The 17524-nt window shown below is 45.3% G+C and overlaps 1 protein-coding gene across 2 annotated transcripts in view; it reads left to right on the top strand.

Annotated features, from left to right (window-relative positions):
- Positions 1-885: 885 nt before the first annotated feature.
- FAT3 (FAT atypical cadherin 3) overlaps positions 886-17524 on the top strand; it is a 638491-nt gene continuing 621852 nt past the window's right edge. The window contains exon 1 of one of the 2 annotated variants that reach the window (XM_045790757.2): positions 886-1205. The gene's annotated coding sequence lies outside the window, so the exon portion shown is untranslated. The remainder of the gene's footprint in view (positions 1206-17524) is intronic. The other variant, XM_087868258.1, reaches the window with a different exon arrangement.

The raw sequence follows: 17524 nt of genomic DNA, 5'->3' as shown, positions 1-17524 counted from the left end.
GCTCCGCTGCATCAGAGTGTGGACGTGTGGGTGTGGCCTGCGAGTACTAGGAGGGGTGCAGGCGCAGAAGTTACTGGAACAGGAGTATGACAGGTTGGAGCTGCAACTCAAGCCGCAAATGAATCATTCATTCTCTTCAGAGACCTCTCCTTCATTTCTATAAAAATGTTTAATACCATTTGGGGTCAGAGAAGGAAAGAAGAAAATGCACCCCGTTATCTTTTTAGTAGAATACCACCTCCCCTCCACGGGGAATCAGATGACCCCAGGATTCAAACATGTTGAGAGTAGTACGTAGGAGCCCTGTTTGGGAAGCACTTTTGGAATCTAGGCGCAACGTGTGATGGTTTAGTCTTCACGCTACGAACTAACCTTGGGATATTAGCTAAGCCATTTTAACCTCGACGTGCCTCAATTTCCTCATCTGCCCTCGGAGAGTAACGTGAACTTGATCTCTGCGCGGGGCAGTGGTGCTGATCCAACTGAAATTGGTGTGTGTGCGCTCCCTGAAGCCGGCACCGCGCTCTAGGCGAGGCAGGAAGGCACCGCGGTGTTATCCTCGAGCCCCGAGAGACTGGTGGGGGAAGACTCGAGCTCTAAAATTAGTCCAGCTTCCAGGCCCGGCGCCGGGAGCGCCCTCCAGCTCGCCGCGCCTCTCCCACAACCCCCTCCCCGCCCGCCTCCTCTCCCCCCGCCCGGCGCTCCGAGATGAGAGTCAGCCGGGACGCCGAGGCTTCTCTCCCCCTCGCCCTTTTCGCTCGCGGTTTGGGAGGAGGAGACAGCGAGAGAAAAGCGAGGGGGGCGACGAGAGAGGGGCTTGGCTGTGCGTCGGCGTCGGCTGTGATGGGGAGCTGGGAGCAGCCAGGCGGCGAGCAGTAGCGGCGGCGGCGGCAGCACGGAGCAGACACGAGAGCCGGCCCTGCTCCCGGCAGGCTGCGCTGTGATCTGGGCTGCGGATTGGGATCTCGCGCCCCGTCCCCCTCCTCCCGCTGCCGTTCTCCTCCTCCCGGCTCCCCTCCTCCGCCTGCGAGCCTCCGAACGGCGAGCGCCTCTGCCCGCGGCTCCAGTCCCGGAGAGCGCGCGGCGGGCACTGCGGCGGCGGCGGCGGCGGCCGGGTGGTCGGCTCCTCCTGGGCTGGAGCGCTCGGAGAGGAAGACCGCGGAGACAGCGCCTGGTGGAGCCGTGGATCACCGGCGAAGGCAAGGGTGCGTGGGGATTTTAGCGTGATTATTTGGCTGCCGGGTGCACCGGATGAAGCGCGCCTCCAGGAGCACAGCTCCAGCTGCCGGTGCAAATGGGCTGCGAGGTGGGCTCAGGGAAGCGAGAGCCGGCGGAGCGCGTGGGGAAACTTTTCACCTTGTAAAGTTCCTGCCTCGGCACGGCTCCGAGCCGCCGCCGCTGCCGCCGCCGCCAGGAGGGAAGAGAGGCTCGGTCCTGCGGCAGCAGCCGGGAGGTTGGCATGGAGAGTTGGCCAAGTTTGAGGCTGAGGATTTGGGGAGGGCCGCGAGGAGGCTTGGGTATCCGGGCACCTATCCCTGGGTCCCTCAAGCCCCGGACGCCGGTTGCAGGTGGATGAGAGGATCCAGGCGGCTAGCGTGTTTGGTAGCCGGTGCCTGTCGGGTGCAGCGGGGATGTTCAGATGCCGATGGATGCACTTGGGCGACCTGGAGGCGCAAGTTGGGTGGTTGCTTGGCGAGGCGCAGGGCGGAGCAGGGGGGCCAGATCCACTTTAGCCGGGGAGGGGAAGGGGTTTCTGGACTGTCTGCAGGTCAGCGCCACGCTTGACTCCGGCTTGCGGGGATCACCGGCAGGGTGAAATGTTCTGAGAGGCAGTGCCTCTCGGACTGGGGCGACAGCTTTTAACAGAGTGCCGGGGAGGGAGGATTTTTCCTTCTTCTACAGGGAGAAGGAAGCAGAGCGTCTAGGGAGAGTGCATGATTTTTGGCGGGCCGGCTTGCACGCGTGAAGGTTGCTTGTCTTTGAAAAGAAAGCAGCGCGGGTCTGACCGCCCCGGGGGTGCGTTGCCTCCCTCTCTGTGTCGGGAGGCGGGAACGCGAGGGCGCGCCAGCTCTGCGTTGGGGGCCCCTTCCCGGGCGGGTGTGGATGGACCCCCTAGCCGGGACGAGTGTGGGTGCGGGGCCGGGGTCGGGGTCTGAGGGGAGCGGCCCGGAGGCAGCGGAGACCGCCGGGACCGTCCTCGCGCGGCGCTCCATGCGCGCCAGGATTTCGCCAGTGGGGGTCGCTGAGCTAAAGTGCATCCGGCCCCGGGGCGTGCGCGAGGCTGCGAGCCCGGGTATTTTTAGCGGTGCTGTGGTCTAGTCCTCCCTCCCCTCTCCCACTGACTTTTGTCGCGCGTGCTTTCCGAGATGGTTAAACATTGACCTGGATTAAGGCTTCGCGGAAAGCAACTTTTATTGTGCACTTTCCCTGCTCCGCTGTCGTGGGCGGCGGCGCGCTTGGGGCTGGGATGAGGGGGTGGCGGGAGTTTGGCCGCGAGCTGAGGGAGCCTCTAGGGTAGCCTGCGACAAGAGGAAAGGGGGGCACCCCCGGGATGTGTGTGTGTGTGTGTGTGTGGTGGTGGTGGTGGTGATGATGGCATCCTGCGGCTGCAGCTCCTTATAATAATGGGGGCCAACCGGGCAGCGGAAGGGGTCCCTGAATGGATGTGAGGAGAGCGAGGCTGCGGTGACCGGGCGAGATCGCCCTGGGGGGCTAGGAGAGGCTCCCGGGCGGGAGAGGCGCCAGCGGCCCGGAGCGTGGGCGGTCGGCGGCGGTGGTCGGTGGCGGCGGCGGGTGGCGGCTGGCCTACTCGGCCCGCCTGGGCCCCCGGCCCCGTCTCGCCGCCGCCGCGCGCCCACTGGGACTCCGCTTCGGGTTCGGGCGAACCTGCGGCAGCCGCGGCGGGAGGGAGGGAAGCGCGGACCGCGCAAATGATTGAAGAGTCTTTTCTCCTCCTCAACCCTCCTCCCGCTCTTCCCCGCCCCCAGACTCCGGCGCGTTTGTTTTCCAAGTTGGATCCCACTTCCATTTACAAGTGTCAGACAAACCCGCACGAACCTCCCCCACTCACCCCGGCCCCAGCCTGGCGGGAGAGGGGGCGGAGGGCGAGCTGTCTGCGCGGCGCCCGGGGCTGTTCGACGCTCCCACCCAGGGCTCGACCAGCCCGGGTTCACTTCGGTAGGTCCTTGTTTAAAAAGATAACACGTAAACAAACAACGAAACCCAGACCGCTCCTGGCCACTTTGTATTCCGCCGCTTTTCTCTAGCTAGCTTCGGACGTATTAATTTTCTGGCCCCAACGCTTGTCTTTTCAAAGGCGAGTCGCGGGCGGTGGGAGGAAGGGGGGCGGGGGAGCAGGCCGACCAGTTCATCACGGTGGATTTGTGCTCCTGGCTTTGTTGCTAGGATTAGATTCTCCGATTGCGCCCGGGCCGAGTTAAAATACGTGCAGAGGCTGAGAACCGGCCAGAAAGACTGCAGACGACTTTGCCTGGAATCCAGGCGGCAAGTTCAGGTGGTGGAACGGGGAAGCCCGCCATCTAGGAATTGAGGACTTGAGGTGCCCCCTTGTCAGTGTCGACTAAGGAGAGCCCAGATTTTGTCTCTACCTTCAGGCGCTGAATTTAACTCTTAACGTTTACCGAACGCTTGAATGCTGTTCTGGTTTGTGACGTGAAGATTAGAATCTGAGAAGGCAAGGAAGGGAGGGGATGGAGGAGGAAGAAGGAGAGAGAAGAGATTGAGAGATGGAGATTCTGCAGAATCTGGGAATTGTACAGAGGCAACTGCTCCTGCTTTTCTCTTTCTTTCTCTTTCTTTCTTTCTTTCTTTCTTTCTTTCTTTCTTTCTTTCTTTCTTTCTTTCTTTCTTTCTTTCAAGTTCTTATTCCTAAATTGGAGCAGTTGAGCAGTGAGAGAATAAAGAACAGCCAAGAAAACCAGGGCGCCAAGAGACAAAGACAAAAAAATGCATAATAACTTGAGCGCTTTGATGTGCTTTTTTTTTTTCCTAATAGGGTTGAAGTGGGGGAAGGGTTCTTAACATTTTACAAGGAGAAAAGTTGTCTCTTAGAATTAAACCGAATGCTGATATTTAATCATGAATCCGTGTGGTTGCCTTTTGGGAACTTGGACAATGAATAGTGCTGGGGCCAGTTTCTATGCACAGTGCACTGGGATGAGAAAGTTCCCAGAACTGTCCAGTTATAATGTCTTCATATCTTAACCACACAGAGAACTCCACATGAAAGGCAGCTGGCTCAGAGATCAGAAATCAGTGGCTGCTGGGCTGGCTCCATCTCTTGTGGCTGCAGGATTTTCACAGCCAGGGATTGTTGACCAGTGACTGGCTATCAGCATCCCCGCCCTGCTTTTTCTTCCCCCTGCATTTTATTTATTTTGGTTCCTGGCAGAGCCATTTTGGGAATTTTTTTAAATAGTCAGGACCCAGTCTATTTGTTAACTAGCAATTACAGTTGTGCTGAGCTACTCAAAAATGAAATGAGTAGCAATAAGCAGAGTGGCTGCCCACTGACCTGTATGCTATATGGTTATTTTGCCAGCTCACAGCTTTTTATAAAGCAGCTCTTCAGGCTGCTCGCAGAAGAACATTTTGATGTGTCAGGTTATGTTATCCTTGCTTTCTTCATATGTTGCAGAATGACCTGCTGTAATCTGGTTGATGAATTATGTCACAAAGAAGTAGGCAATTACGAGTGAGGAGAGGATATTTAGTCATTACCAGCTGGCCCGAGCAGTGCTCCCAGTGGCTGTTCTGTTATACTATATTTATAGCTCATAATGCAAATAGGACCAAGGTGGTTTTATCTTACCCTTGGTGGAGTTGGGTGTGGCATTCATTGATAACCCACACCTATCAGGTTAACTGGTGGGTGGGGTTTTCCCTCTGGGGCTAGAGGCAAAGGATAATATTGGGGGTGTTTGGTTTCTTCCATTGTGGGTCATTCTTAGGCTTTTTTCCCTGGGCTGGTGGAGCATTGAGTGGGGATCGTCTGATGGGATCAGGTGGGCTGGGCCATTCGGATTGATTTCCTTTGATTGCTGGGGAAGGACTATTGATGAACCCTTGTCTTTGCTGATTGTGACAAACACCAGGGAGGAATGGAAATTTAAAAGAAAGGGATCTGACAGACCTAGAGGGAGGGCCATGTCTGCTGCCTAATTCTGTCCTGCAGAGAAGAGATCCCCTGAGTTCCATAGATGTTAAAGGCAGAAATGCACCCCCTGTATATATTGCCTTGCTTATTGATAAAGTTTTCTGAAATACTTTTCAATCTGTAGTTGTTGCATATGTCATTTTGGGAATCCTTCTACCCAATTGTGGGGGTTGGGTTTGTGTTTCATAAGTTTGTCCTCTTGAGGTTGACCACAGTGCCTGCTGCCTAAGAGGCACAAAATAGATACTTGTGGCTTACGTGACTTCCTGGATGAAGACCTTGAGGGTAAATAGATCTTTTCTCTGTTTTGGCCAATTTGATTCTACAGGCTTCTCAAACACTGATTTTCTGTCAGTTGAAGAGTATCTGCTCCTCTAATAAGCTCTTGTCTTTCTTTGTTTATGTTGCCTCCCTTTCCCCAAATTTCTAAGACTAATTTTAGGACAGCTTGCCTTTCCTTAAAGAAACAAAAATGAAAAGATTCAGCTGAATGCCACAGATTGAATTTATTGAGAACATATTTGACACTTGTCTGGCGGCTTTCAGCCAGTTTCTGGTCGACCAAAATAGTCTGTCAGTTACATGTAACAGTGACAAATGACCATTCTAGTCTCTCTGGATTGGACTGGTACTCCTAGGTTAGTCTTAATTTTAGCTTGTTCTAGGATTGAGATATATTTGTATTAAGTAGAAAGGGTAAAAATTTGAGAGTGGATTTACTGGCCTGATGATGGTCAGAGAAAATAGAGCACAAATTTCAAAGCCTAACGATCAAACCCTTCATATAATGGAAGTGTGTTGTTTCCTTCACTGGGTAGATATGTATGAATAGGAGACCTGGGAGGAGGCCTGGGGAGGGTTGTAGGATTGTCCTCCCTTTGGTGATGTTTTATGTGAATGTGGCCTTGTCTGGACAGAAAAGTTGTGTAGGCGACCTTGAGAAGGATCCTTGAGCAGATTTTAGTCTTTCACCTTTCTGAACTTACAGGCTTTCAAGACCGTGGATTTTAGCCTCCATTTAATAAAAGAAATTTGTTTAATTAACTCTTGCCCTTGTGTGTCTTAAATTTTACCCCTTTGTGTTTATTCTGTAAAGTCACATGGAATTTAAAGTCATTTCCTTTATTTTTGTTTAAGAAAAGCTTCACTTTTTTCTTTTTCTTATTTTTCCTTGTTTCTTTTATCTCTTTAAAAAATTCATTTTTAAATTTCTTTTAAATTTCTTTTCGGTAATATTTACTCAGCCTACCTCCCTTTGCAAGGCAGTGGGCAGAATTCAGATATAGCCTTTGTCAAAGTAAAATATATCCTTTGCTTCTGTGTACTATTCTGTTGGGAAGATGAGAGCTACCCTAATGTGTGCAAACTAGAAGTCAACACATGGCCATATTTGTTAATTGACAAGAGTACAAGGGAGAGATTAATAGGAGCAAAGGTGAACTTTTAGGAGGACTATAGAGTGAATATAATCCAATTTAGTAATTCTTAGTGAAACCTTATATAGGCAAGATATTACAGCATTAATTCTTTAATTTCTTTAGGACAGGGCTTCTTTCCTGGAAGAACATAATCACAGAACAGGCCACATAGGCTATTGGAATGTTATTCAGTATTTTGGGAAGATACCAGAATTTATTCAGGCCGTTTTTTTCATTATCCTTTTGTCCCTCCACCCCCAACTTGGAAGAGGACCCTTCCGTGTTTTAATCGTGTCTGGGAGCCTACCTGCAGGTGCATGCGTGTATCCCCCCTTCCTCCCTGAAATATACACACCCTGTCTTTCTAGTGGTTATATCAACAATTCTGGAATTTTTTTAGTTGACTGTTGGCAATACTTAAAAAGTATTGTTGTAAATAGACTACTCTTTAGTAGACCCTTTAAAGAATCATTCATTTTTGCTGTGTTCATAAACTTTAATGGGTTGTTTATGGCACCACCTATTATTATTTACCATTAACTCCTTGAGGTGTCTCACACCACCCAAGGCTCCCAAAAGTGGTCCTAAAGCAGTTCTCAGCCTTAACTGCACCTTGAAATCACCCAAAAGCTTTTAAAACAACCCATGCAACAAGTTGCATCCAGACCATTTAAATCCAAATCTCCAGGCGGAGGATCCAGGCATCAGTATCTTTTAAAGCCTCCCAGCAGATGTCATTAGGTAGCCGGGCCTGAGAAGCACCGCTACAAAGGTTGTGCATCAGGTATGGAGTTTGAGTCCTGGCCAAAGCTCCCAGACCTCAGGCAATCTGAATGGAAACCTGGAGCACTTGCGCTCTGCATTCTCCTGCTGTGAAGGTAGCGCCTGGGAATTTATAGGGAGTACAAGATGAGCTGGCCTGGCTGCGAACGAGGTAGCTAGGAGGCTCATGGCTTCCATCCTCCTGCGTTTTTGGGTTCTCAGTTTCCCAGTCGGTTAGCATTCCTTCTGTTTCCTAATGTCAGTTTATTTTCCATTTTACTGAACTTTGCCTTAGTTCCTTCTCCTGATAGCAATCACAGCTGGTCCAGGTGCTGATAAATGAAATTTCGAAGGCTTCAAACATCTCCAGGAATAAAAATTCTTCCCCTTTCCATATTGGACTCTTGCTCTGGGGTCTCTTTTCATGTGCTTCTGAATTCAGGGAATGAATTCAGTGTAATCCATCAATATTTGCTCAATTCTCTTTTTATTTGTAGGGGTTACAAGAGATGTGTTGCATATCAAAATGAGTCATGTTCTCAAGGAGCTTATAGTCTAGTTGTGGCTAGAGATGTGTGCACTTCAGGGAAAAAAATCACAGCTTGCTGGAGGTTGAAGGAACCTACTAGTTTGGCAGGCATGCTTCTGGCACGTGCTTAAGAAGCAACTTCATTCTTACAGGCTGATGTACTGGAATATTCTTAGCTCCCTGTTTTCCTCTGAAGCTTAGTTATGAATTAGCTTTGGCATAGAGAACTCTGAGGTGTTCTGTCCTTTGGGAATTCAACATTCATGTCTCTTGCTTGCTTTATAACACACACACATACATACACACACATATATATATATGTTATACTTACATATATATACTTTATAAAGTAAATAGTATGCATGGTAATGCTGGCTTCCAGAATGTGTGTGAGAAGGCTCTAACTTTTACCGTGGATGTTCACCATGACTTGCTGATATTTGTACTTTGCAGAGCAGTTGCAAATGATATTTCAGTTATTCTTTATTCCTTTTCTTTTTTTTTTGAGATGTTGGAGATAAGCCCAGCTGTTGAATGAGGCACAGATATGAAAGGTTAACTGGAAGTTTAATTGTAACTTCAGGACTTCAACTAAATTAAATTCCAAACAATCTGATAAAAATTATAGCCTTTCAGTACTGTGGAAGGTTAAAAAGTGAACACGTTGGAGCAGTGATTACATTTCACGTTTTGAAATAAACCTCAAATTATTAATGCTAGGAAATATCATTGAACATTACTTAACACTTGTAAACATCTGAAAGCATGCCAGATAATACAGATTAAATCTAGTGACAGATGTGGCTAATGATAGTATAAATGTCATTTTTTTTCTATCAGATAAACATGGCATACGTGTGTGTGCGCGTGTGTGTTCTTCAAAAGTGGAATGAGACTGCGTCTTGCAAGGAGTGGTAGAGGGGTAAGTTGGTCTTTTCTGAAACCTAGACCATCTATTGCAAATGACATTTTGTTGATTTTTTTTTTCAAAGTCTAAGTATATGACTAATATTTCGAGCATCTGAAAAAAATATTTGGAGCATTAAAATCTGTGTCTAAGGCTGCAGTTTAAGATTCTGTGTCTGGCTCTAAGTGGTGGCTACATGATGGCGGTTGGTGCTGCGGTTGAGGGGTGTGTTGTGTGATTCACGTGATTGTGGTCCCATGCCAGGCCAGGGTTTGTAGCTACGGTTTTGTAAGTTTGGCCTGGCTGTAGAGAGCCCCACTAGGGAGAAGTGTACACAAGAAAGTGGTCCAGGTGCAGACAGATGACCTTAATGTTGCTAGAGTTATGGACAAAGTGGGGTGTGAATCTTTTCCACATTTCAAAGGAAAGTTTCAAAATAACAATTTCAATGAGATGAATCAGAATTCAGAAGTGTGTAGTAATCTCCTTTGAGAATTTGGTACCTATCTGATAGGACTGTAAAGGCATTTCAGAATGTCAATTAAATGGAAAAATATGCCTGGAATTGAATATAATTAAGAAATGTTGAAGTCTGGTGTCTACATATTCAGACACTGTATTAGATGGTTTAATTAGTGAACCAGGATTTGGATTTATTGACAGAAGGTCTCTTTCTCATGGCATGTTTCACTCATTAAAAGCTCATAATGTCTTGGATCTTTCTAGCTGTTGGAACTTGATCATTTGCCATTTTGTGCTTCTTGACTTCAGTGATGTGTGCTTTTTTTTTGACTTTGCAACTGATGAGGATAATTTTGCTTCTCTCATTGATGGCCATCCCCATGGAGTGAGCCCATGATATTTCCTAACATTATGAAGTATCACCAAAACATCAGGCAGGGCTTTGTAACCTCTGAAAAATAAGTATGGGGAAGTGAAATTCATGGTGGAATTTTTGCTCTAGTAGTTTAAAAGTAATTTGTGAGGTTAATTTCTTCTTTGTAACTGTCAGCCCTATATTGTATTTATCTGAAATCTGCATTTCTCAGTGTCCTTTTCAGTTTTATGGTTGATGGGTTAGTGATGTAAATCCTTTTGACTCCAGATTGTTGCCATGGGAAAGTTTCCAGTCATATAAGAGAAATTCTTTTTTTTTTTTTTTTAAGTTTTATTTACTTATTTATTTGTCAGAGAAAGAGAGAGAGAGAGAGAGAGCAAACGCACAAGCAGGGAGAAAAACAGGCAGAGGGAGAAGCAGGCTCCCGGCTGAGCAGGGAGCCCAATGTGGGACTCAATCCAGGACCCTGGGATCATGACCTGAGCCGAAGGTAGACCAACTGAGCCACCCAGGCATCCGGAGACTGAGAAATACTTTTCTTTTTAAATATCCTTGTTGCGGCATAGATTTCTTTTTGAACTGCGTTTGATGGTTATAAATGCTCGAAAGTGCCACAATTAGTAAAGAAATAAATTGGGAATTTTGACAAGTGAAGATGCGAGAAGCACGGCTCACCAAATCCTTGAGGATTTGTCATCACTTGTTTACAATTTAAATTTTAGCTCTCTCTTGCAACGGTGTTAATGTAAACAGCTAGTTTTGTAAGATTTCTTAATTCCTCATCTTCATAAGTATGTTTCTTGAGGAGCTGTCTAAAATAATCTACCATTCTATCTTTCCTAGAGACGTAGCAGATCATTCGAGCCTGGGTGAAGTAAGTACACATTATACTGTTAGTCTTTCCGAGGCCCTACGTTGGTTCTTCAAATCCATGCCGTTGTTGGCGAAAGTGTACTGAGTGCTCTAATGACCTTGGGCTGATTTTGCATGAAAACATATTAAACAAATGTGGTGCCTGACCCTTGAAAAGTTAGCTTTCTCGACTGCATGATGTTTACCTAGGTAGGTCCAGAAAAGGACAGAAGGCATGTGTGCCCTAAGTCAGAAAGATGACACAAGCAATCTTTTATTGAGTTGAAGTGACCTCATCTGCTTGGAAGTGCCTGGATTAACAATGAGACTCTTAATACCTCATTTACGTTCAGAGGACAGCTACTACTATGAAGGAATTATGCAATGCAGGCAATTGTTTGGGAAAAGTAAGGTGAAAACATATATAGCCAGATCAATTTCCTAGAGCTTCCTAAATTATCCAATAATTAGATAATCTTCTTTTACTTTGGAAGTGTGGAGTTCGTATGTGTAATTATTTATATGCGTCGCTTTATTCCCAAGTTTTATTCAGCAGTGCATAGTCTGTTTGATTTACACTCTGTATATTTCTGTTAAATAGGTAGGATTAGTAACATATTCTACTTCCTCTTCAAAGAGAGAGAGGGAGATACAGGTATTTTATGAGATATGCCATTTTCACACAGCTCATCAGTGGTTATTATAATAATCAAAGTGAATAAGCCTAGATTGCTCTTGTACAATAGATAACGTTTTTAAACATGAGCGTAAATCACATTTTTCAAAGCAAATCACATTTTAAATGCATTCAATTAGGGAAAACTCACTATTTAAGCAGATCCTGGGGCACATTCTTTTCTAAAGAATATTTTGTTTCTCCTTAATTTGTCTGTTTTTTAACTTTAAATTTTCGTATATCCGGTTTCTCAGAGAAAGACAAGATGGTACGCATCTGGGAAATATATTTTATTTTCAAATATGTGACGGTCTGAAAGTTAGAGCGCAACCTTTTCCTTCAGCACTGCTTTGAGGAGAAGCATCAGAGGGGAAGCGGGAGGGGCAAGTTGGAGTGGGACTGGAGTTAGGAGAGAAAAGTCCAGCTCATTTATGGAGTGGTTGCAGAAATGGGAAAGCTGAAGAGTTTCTGGGGCAGCGGGCTTAGGCCAGTCCTATCCAGAATCACACCTCTGACCATATCAGCTCTATGTGAAGATACTGAATAAGGCTCTCTCCTGTTCCCAGACTTGGGACCGTCCAGAGAAGTGGACGTGATCGCTCAGAGCTTCTCACCTGTTATAGGGCCCCTTCCTACTTTTTGCTCTCCGTAGTGGCTGCTGGCCCCTCTATATGTGTCCACCCTGCCCAACCCCTGTGGTCACTAGTTGGAGCCCTATGCCATCCTGCAGGTTTGCCTCAACCTTACCTCCTGTATTGCTTTTCCACATTGCTGCACTCATGTCCCCACTACAGTGCGTATCACTGTTGCAGCACCTAATATCATCTGCCTTGTACTTAACCTGTGCTGGTGCCTCTTCCCCCCTAGAGACCATCGCTCCCAGGGCTCAGAAGCATTACATTAACCTTTACTCCTCCACTCTTATCATTGCTGGATCTTAGCAGTGTTTAAATATTTAAAACGGAATGACCATATCTGTTGATGTTCAACTTGAATAGTGTATCATTGACCTTCACAGTGCAACATCCATGGCCAAATATTAAAACCTATCTCTGAGGTACTGGGGCTGCATTATGATTCTGATATTGGTGGGATATAGTGTATTTGAAGTCCACATTTTCTAGTCCAAGGAAAGATCCTCCGGGCATAGACACACCCAGGTTCTTGATTGGCTGACCTGTCAGAGCTGTGGCTCCTTGTAAGTTTTCAAGGAGTGTGGCGAATACACCAAAAAGGCATCGTAGACACACCCAAGTGTCTGGTTACCTTGGAGGTGCACCACTTTGCTTTCGAGGAGGTCCTGGTAGAGGAATTTGTACCTAAGGATACAGCCGCATAGAAATTAATGTTCACAGTCAAAGGTAAAATACACTGGAAGGTGGGAGCACACTTCAGTGCTGAGTTTTTTCTGTCTCCAGAAAGCAGAGAATACATATGTACCTAACGATGTTGTTATTACGAGGATCTTTGGAGTCTTTCTAATTTACATTTAAAAATCAAATCATTTGTAAACACGTGTGCCGTAACTGTTGTTACACTAGCGTATAATTAACACACCATCCCAGTGTATACTGAGGCATGGAGGTTCCCACGGGTACTGCTTACTCAGTTCTGACCTTTGTGGGCAAGAGAATCTTGCTTTAAAGCCTTGGATTTACAGTGTCAGGCACATAGTGTGTAAGAATGAATGTATGAGATTACCTGGCTGATAGTCATAGATTAGATTAAAATGTAAGTCTTGTAAAATTCCAAATTCCTACTTTTTTTTTTCAATTATATTGCAATAAAGCATTATTTGAGGGGCAGGCTGGTAAAATCAGCATGTGAACAGGTGTGTGTGTTGGGAATGTCGTATTGCAAAAAATGCTCAATAACTTTCTTGAATGAATGGAAATTGGGTAAAGGCTGTGTCTGTCTTTTAGACACTTTGTCATTCTGTGAGCTTAACAAACAAAATCTCATTAACACCAAATCCATGGAAACATGAGAAGTGGGTAATGCTCTTAATTTCTTATTAAGTGATTTGTGTTTATTTGAAAATTGGCTTGAAGGTACACTGAACATAATTCATAATATTGGATTTAGATGGGTCTAGATACCTGAATCTTCTCTGTACGTAGAATGTGCTCTCACAGTTCAGTATTGGAATAGAGGGTGAGAAGAGTGATATCTTATTTCTGGAAGGATTTGCTGAAATGAGGAGACGATGAATTAGACTTTGGAGATCCTTTTCTTGTGCTCCTGTGTCTTTTAGGTTTGTGTCATTATTCCAGGCCTTTATTTCTCCAGTCACACTTCGTACGTGTCTACAAGCAGATGAGAGAGAGCGAGGGCACTTAGGGGCTGGTAGAGGCAAATGTGAATCCCGTTTTTTCCCTATTAACTCATGAGGCCTGCTGGGTAGCAGCAGGCATTACCAGACATTTAATTGTGTGCTAGGTAAGGCTGGCACAGCTCCAGCATCATGGTGGGGCAAGAATTACACTAATCAGCTGGGATATACTGCATATATTGATTAGAGTTGGATTTTGTTATGCAAAAAAAAAAAATCCTTATAAATAGTGGGAAAGTAATTGAGAGTAATTAAAAAGGCAGAGAGTTAATTCACAGTTCTTTAGATGAAAAGGCATTTTGATCCTTTGCTTCCATGCAGATTTCCGGGCAGGCTGGAGCAGTCTGAGTGCTGAGTCTAAATGGTGTGATCGCTGTTACCACTGAACTGGAAAGACAGTAAATGGGCAGGCTGCAGAGATGAATCACTGGTGACCAAGTTCCAGCAGTTTCTTCTTGGTTGCTCTTTGCTGCTGGAAGCCTTCTTTGTTTGGGTCTGGGGGCTTTTCATTTCTTTTTCTTGGCCTCACTAATAGCTTTTGGTTATTATTAATATCCCTGATGGGAACTGAATTGGGACCCCGGTGTCCTAATGAACGCTGGTGAGAGCATTAAACTACGCTGGAATTACCTGGGATACCAGCGTGTTTTGTCATTGCTCCTCCTTCTCCCAACTGAGAAGGCTCTGCAGCCATTCGCTGTCATGGAAAACACTTGTGTGAAATGACCTGGAATGGTGTATTTTCACACTCTTTTCTTGCCTCCTGAGCCCTTTCACTCGTAGATGGCGTCTGCCACAAAGTAGATGCTTAATGAGTATTTGCCAAATGGGTAAACGAATAAGATGTATAGGTTTTCAATGCTGGACTGATTTAGTATCTTTTTATTTTCTTACTTTTATTCATTTTTACTATTATTTATTTAAATTATTATTATTATTAATTTTAGAGAGAGAGAGCACGAGTGGGAGAGGCAAAGGAGAGGGAGAGGAGACTCTCAAGCAGACTCCACAGTGAGTGCTGAGTCTCACGGGGCTCGATCTCACAACCCTGAGATCATGATCTGAGCTGAAACCAAGAGTCAGACGCTGAACTGACTGCACCAACCAGGGGCCCCTGATTTCACATCTTTGAGAAATTGTAGGTGATGGCTGGTGGAGTTCCAAGCATCATTGTGACCTGAGATCCTACATAACCAGTAGGAAAGGGGGAATGGCGGGGGGAGAAGAAAATGACTCCGATTTGTTGAGCATCTACTGCATCTGGCTCTTTGTATATATACTTTGGTTCCAGCATCCACTGTATTCTAGGAGGTGGCTGTTAGCATCATTCTTTCTTTTTTTTTTTTTAATTTTTTAAAGATTTTATTTATTTATTTGACAGAGAGAGAGAAGAAATAGGGGCAGTGTCAGGCAGAGTGAGAGGGAGAAGGCTCCCCCCTGAGCAGGGAGCCCAATGCAGGGCTCCATCCCAGGACCCTGGGATCTTGACCTGAGCTGAAGGCAGGTGCTGAACCGACTGAGCCACTCACGTGCTCCAGCATCATTATTTCATAGGTAGCAAAGATATGGCTAGAAGTTGAACCAAGGTCATGGACCTCAGTTGGCAGGACTGGGATTTGAATCCACAGCTCTTCTCTACAACCAGAACTTCTTAAATGTAGCCACACAAATCCTTGTACCAAGAGAGGAGGATGGTCTCATACTCTCAGAGCTTGGTGGTGCAGCGCAAAAATATTCCATGGTATCAGTCAGATTTCTTTGAGGGCTGAGTGTTTTTTCTAAAGCTTTATGTGACTTTTATAGTCTATTCATAATGTTTATTTAAACATGAAATAATATTTTAAATTACTTAGTGATCAGTATATTTCAGTTTTCTCCCCAAAATTAAAATTGACCCACTGGGGTGGCACAGTCGGTTCAGCATCTGATTCTTGGCTTCAGCTCAGGTTGTGATCTCAGGGTCCTGGGATTGAGCCCCACGTCAGGCTCTGCCCTCAGCGTGGAGTCTGCTTGAGATTCTCTCTCCCCCTCTTCCTCTGCCCCTCCCGCTCATGCTGTCTTTCTCTCTAAAATAAATAAAGCCTTTAAAAAAATAAGTAAAACCGACACATCTAAAAGTTGCCCCAACCATATCCTCTGGGACATCTTTAGAATTTCTGTGTAGAGAAAACCAGAGGTGGCAACTGGCTTGGAAGAGAGACTGGGGCACCTATTTTGAAGTTTTGTTTTCATAGCAAGTGTAATTTTTTTTACGGAGATTGTATGCTTATTTGTCATGGCCTGACCTGTTAGAGATGGGGAAGGTCCGGTGCAAACTCTGCATGATTTTGTCCTGTTTATTCAGACGCTTTGAGGACCACTGATGTAACTGCTGTTAATCCAAGTTTGAGAAGTGGGCACAGAGCCGTACTGCCCCGCATCCTTTGGATAATCATAAGGACAATGACAAATACCTGCACAGGTTAACAATGACGGGCTGTTTTATTATCCCAGTTTTACTGTATGGATAATCAAATTTATGGGAGAAACTTGAAAAAAAGAAAATGTGGATAAAGAATCCTAAAAAACAGAACACTCCCAAACTTCCTGCTGGTCAGTAGGCATTGAATTGATAGAATTGATAGACTTTTGAAAAGAAATTAGTGTCAGTATTAGTAATAGTAACTTGGGTTTGTTTATTACAATTTCTTTATATGTCTTTATATTTGTTAATAACAACTAATAGTGATAAGAGGTTTGCATATATTTTCTCATTTATCCCCCAACAACTCTCTGAGGCAAGTACTATTATTATCTCTACTTTCCAGATGAAGAAATTGAGGCACAAAGCTGGTAAGTGACTTGTCCAAGGTTACATGGTTCAGGAGGTGTCAGAGTCAGGATTCTAATTTGGCTTTGTCTGACTTTACAACCTGTGCTCCTTATGCCTCTGCTCACCCAACAGCTATTTCTCTCCTTTAGTGGAGGCCTGAGTTCCTGGCCTGTCCCCAGCCTTACTCATAGTTACCGTAACACCATAGTGATCTTGCTGGAAGCATGCAGGCTGCTCCAGACTACACGGCCCCTGAAAACACCTGCCTGTACATGGCAAACTTGAGTATGCACCCAGGTCAGCAGGAAGCACATTGAGTGCATCCAGAGTCAGGGCAACAGTATGGATGCTCGCTCTTGGAAATAACTTTTCCCTTCCAGGTGAGTCTGATAACACAAAAGGAAATGGAAATGTTAACCAGTGCCCAGTCATTGTGGGTTACTGCACCCTGCTGGAGTCATTTACCACTTGCTGGAAATAATTTTAGCATAGTGGGGTTGTTCTGAGTTCTGTCATGTTACTTCTGGGAGTGGGCTGTCAGATGCCTGGTGACAGTCCTGCAGCTCTCCAATGCTGTGTTTGCACAGGACAGGTTGGATCAAGAAGCCGGAAATCTGCTCTTTTCTGATTTTGGCTTCTCAGCTGAATGTAAATAAAAAGATGGAAGATAAAATGTAGAAAATTGTATTAGCATGATTAGGGGTCTTATTTGCATAAAAGAGTCTTTGAATCACAATTACCCTCTGGCTTTGGACCCTGCTTTTCTTGCCTTTCCTATTATCCGGTCCAAGGTCATTACTAAAAGGCTTCCTGTTTCATGGAAGAAGACTTACTGAAATATTAATTTCATTGCCCGAAGTAGATTCGTATGGTCTGGTGAATAACTTGAGGTTGTGTCAGAATCACAAAATAAGAGAGTTATTTTTTATGCCTTCGGAAAGGTGGTTCAGGGATTTGAGTAACAGGCAGCTAAAACTTCATTTTCCTTTGTGACAGAAATGAGTAAAAATCTCTATGTTCTTTGGTAATTACGGCAGGAAAACAACTGTAACTGGGTAAGTTGTTTGTTCAAGGCATTGTGGAGGAGATTTTTTTTGTTTTATTTTTTTTTCATTTAATTGTACTGTGACTGGGTTTGAATTTGATGCATAAGACTCTGGGAGAGAAATGAATTTATGACATTTGAAGCTTAGAAGTAGTCTCCTTTAAAAAAAATATAGAT

Source organism: Ursus americanus, chromosome 16, assembly GCF_024610735.1.
Source record: "Ursus americanus isolate L20-20 chromosome 16, mUrsAme1.1.p, whole genome shotgun sequence".
Classification (NCBI taxonomy): Eukaryota; Metazoa; Chordata; class Mammalia; order Carnivora; family Ursidae; genus Ursus; species Ursus americanus.
The sequence above is the reverse complement of the archived record's forward strand: the minus strand, read 5'-3'. Positions and strand labels throughout refer to the sequence as shown.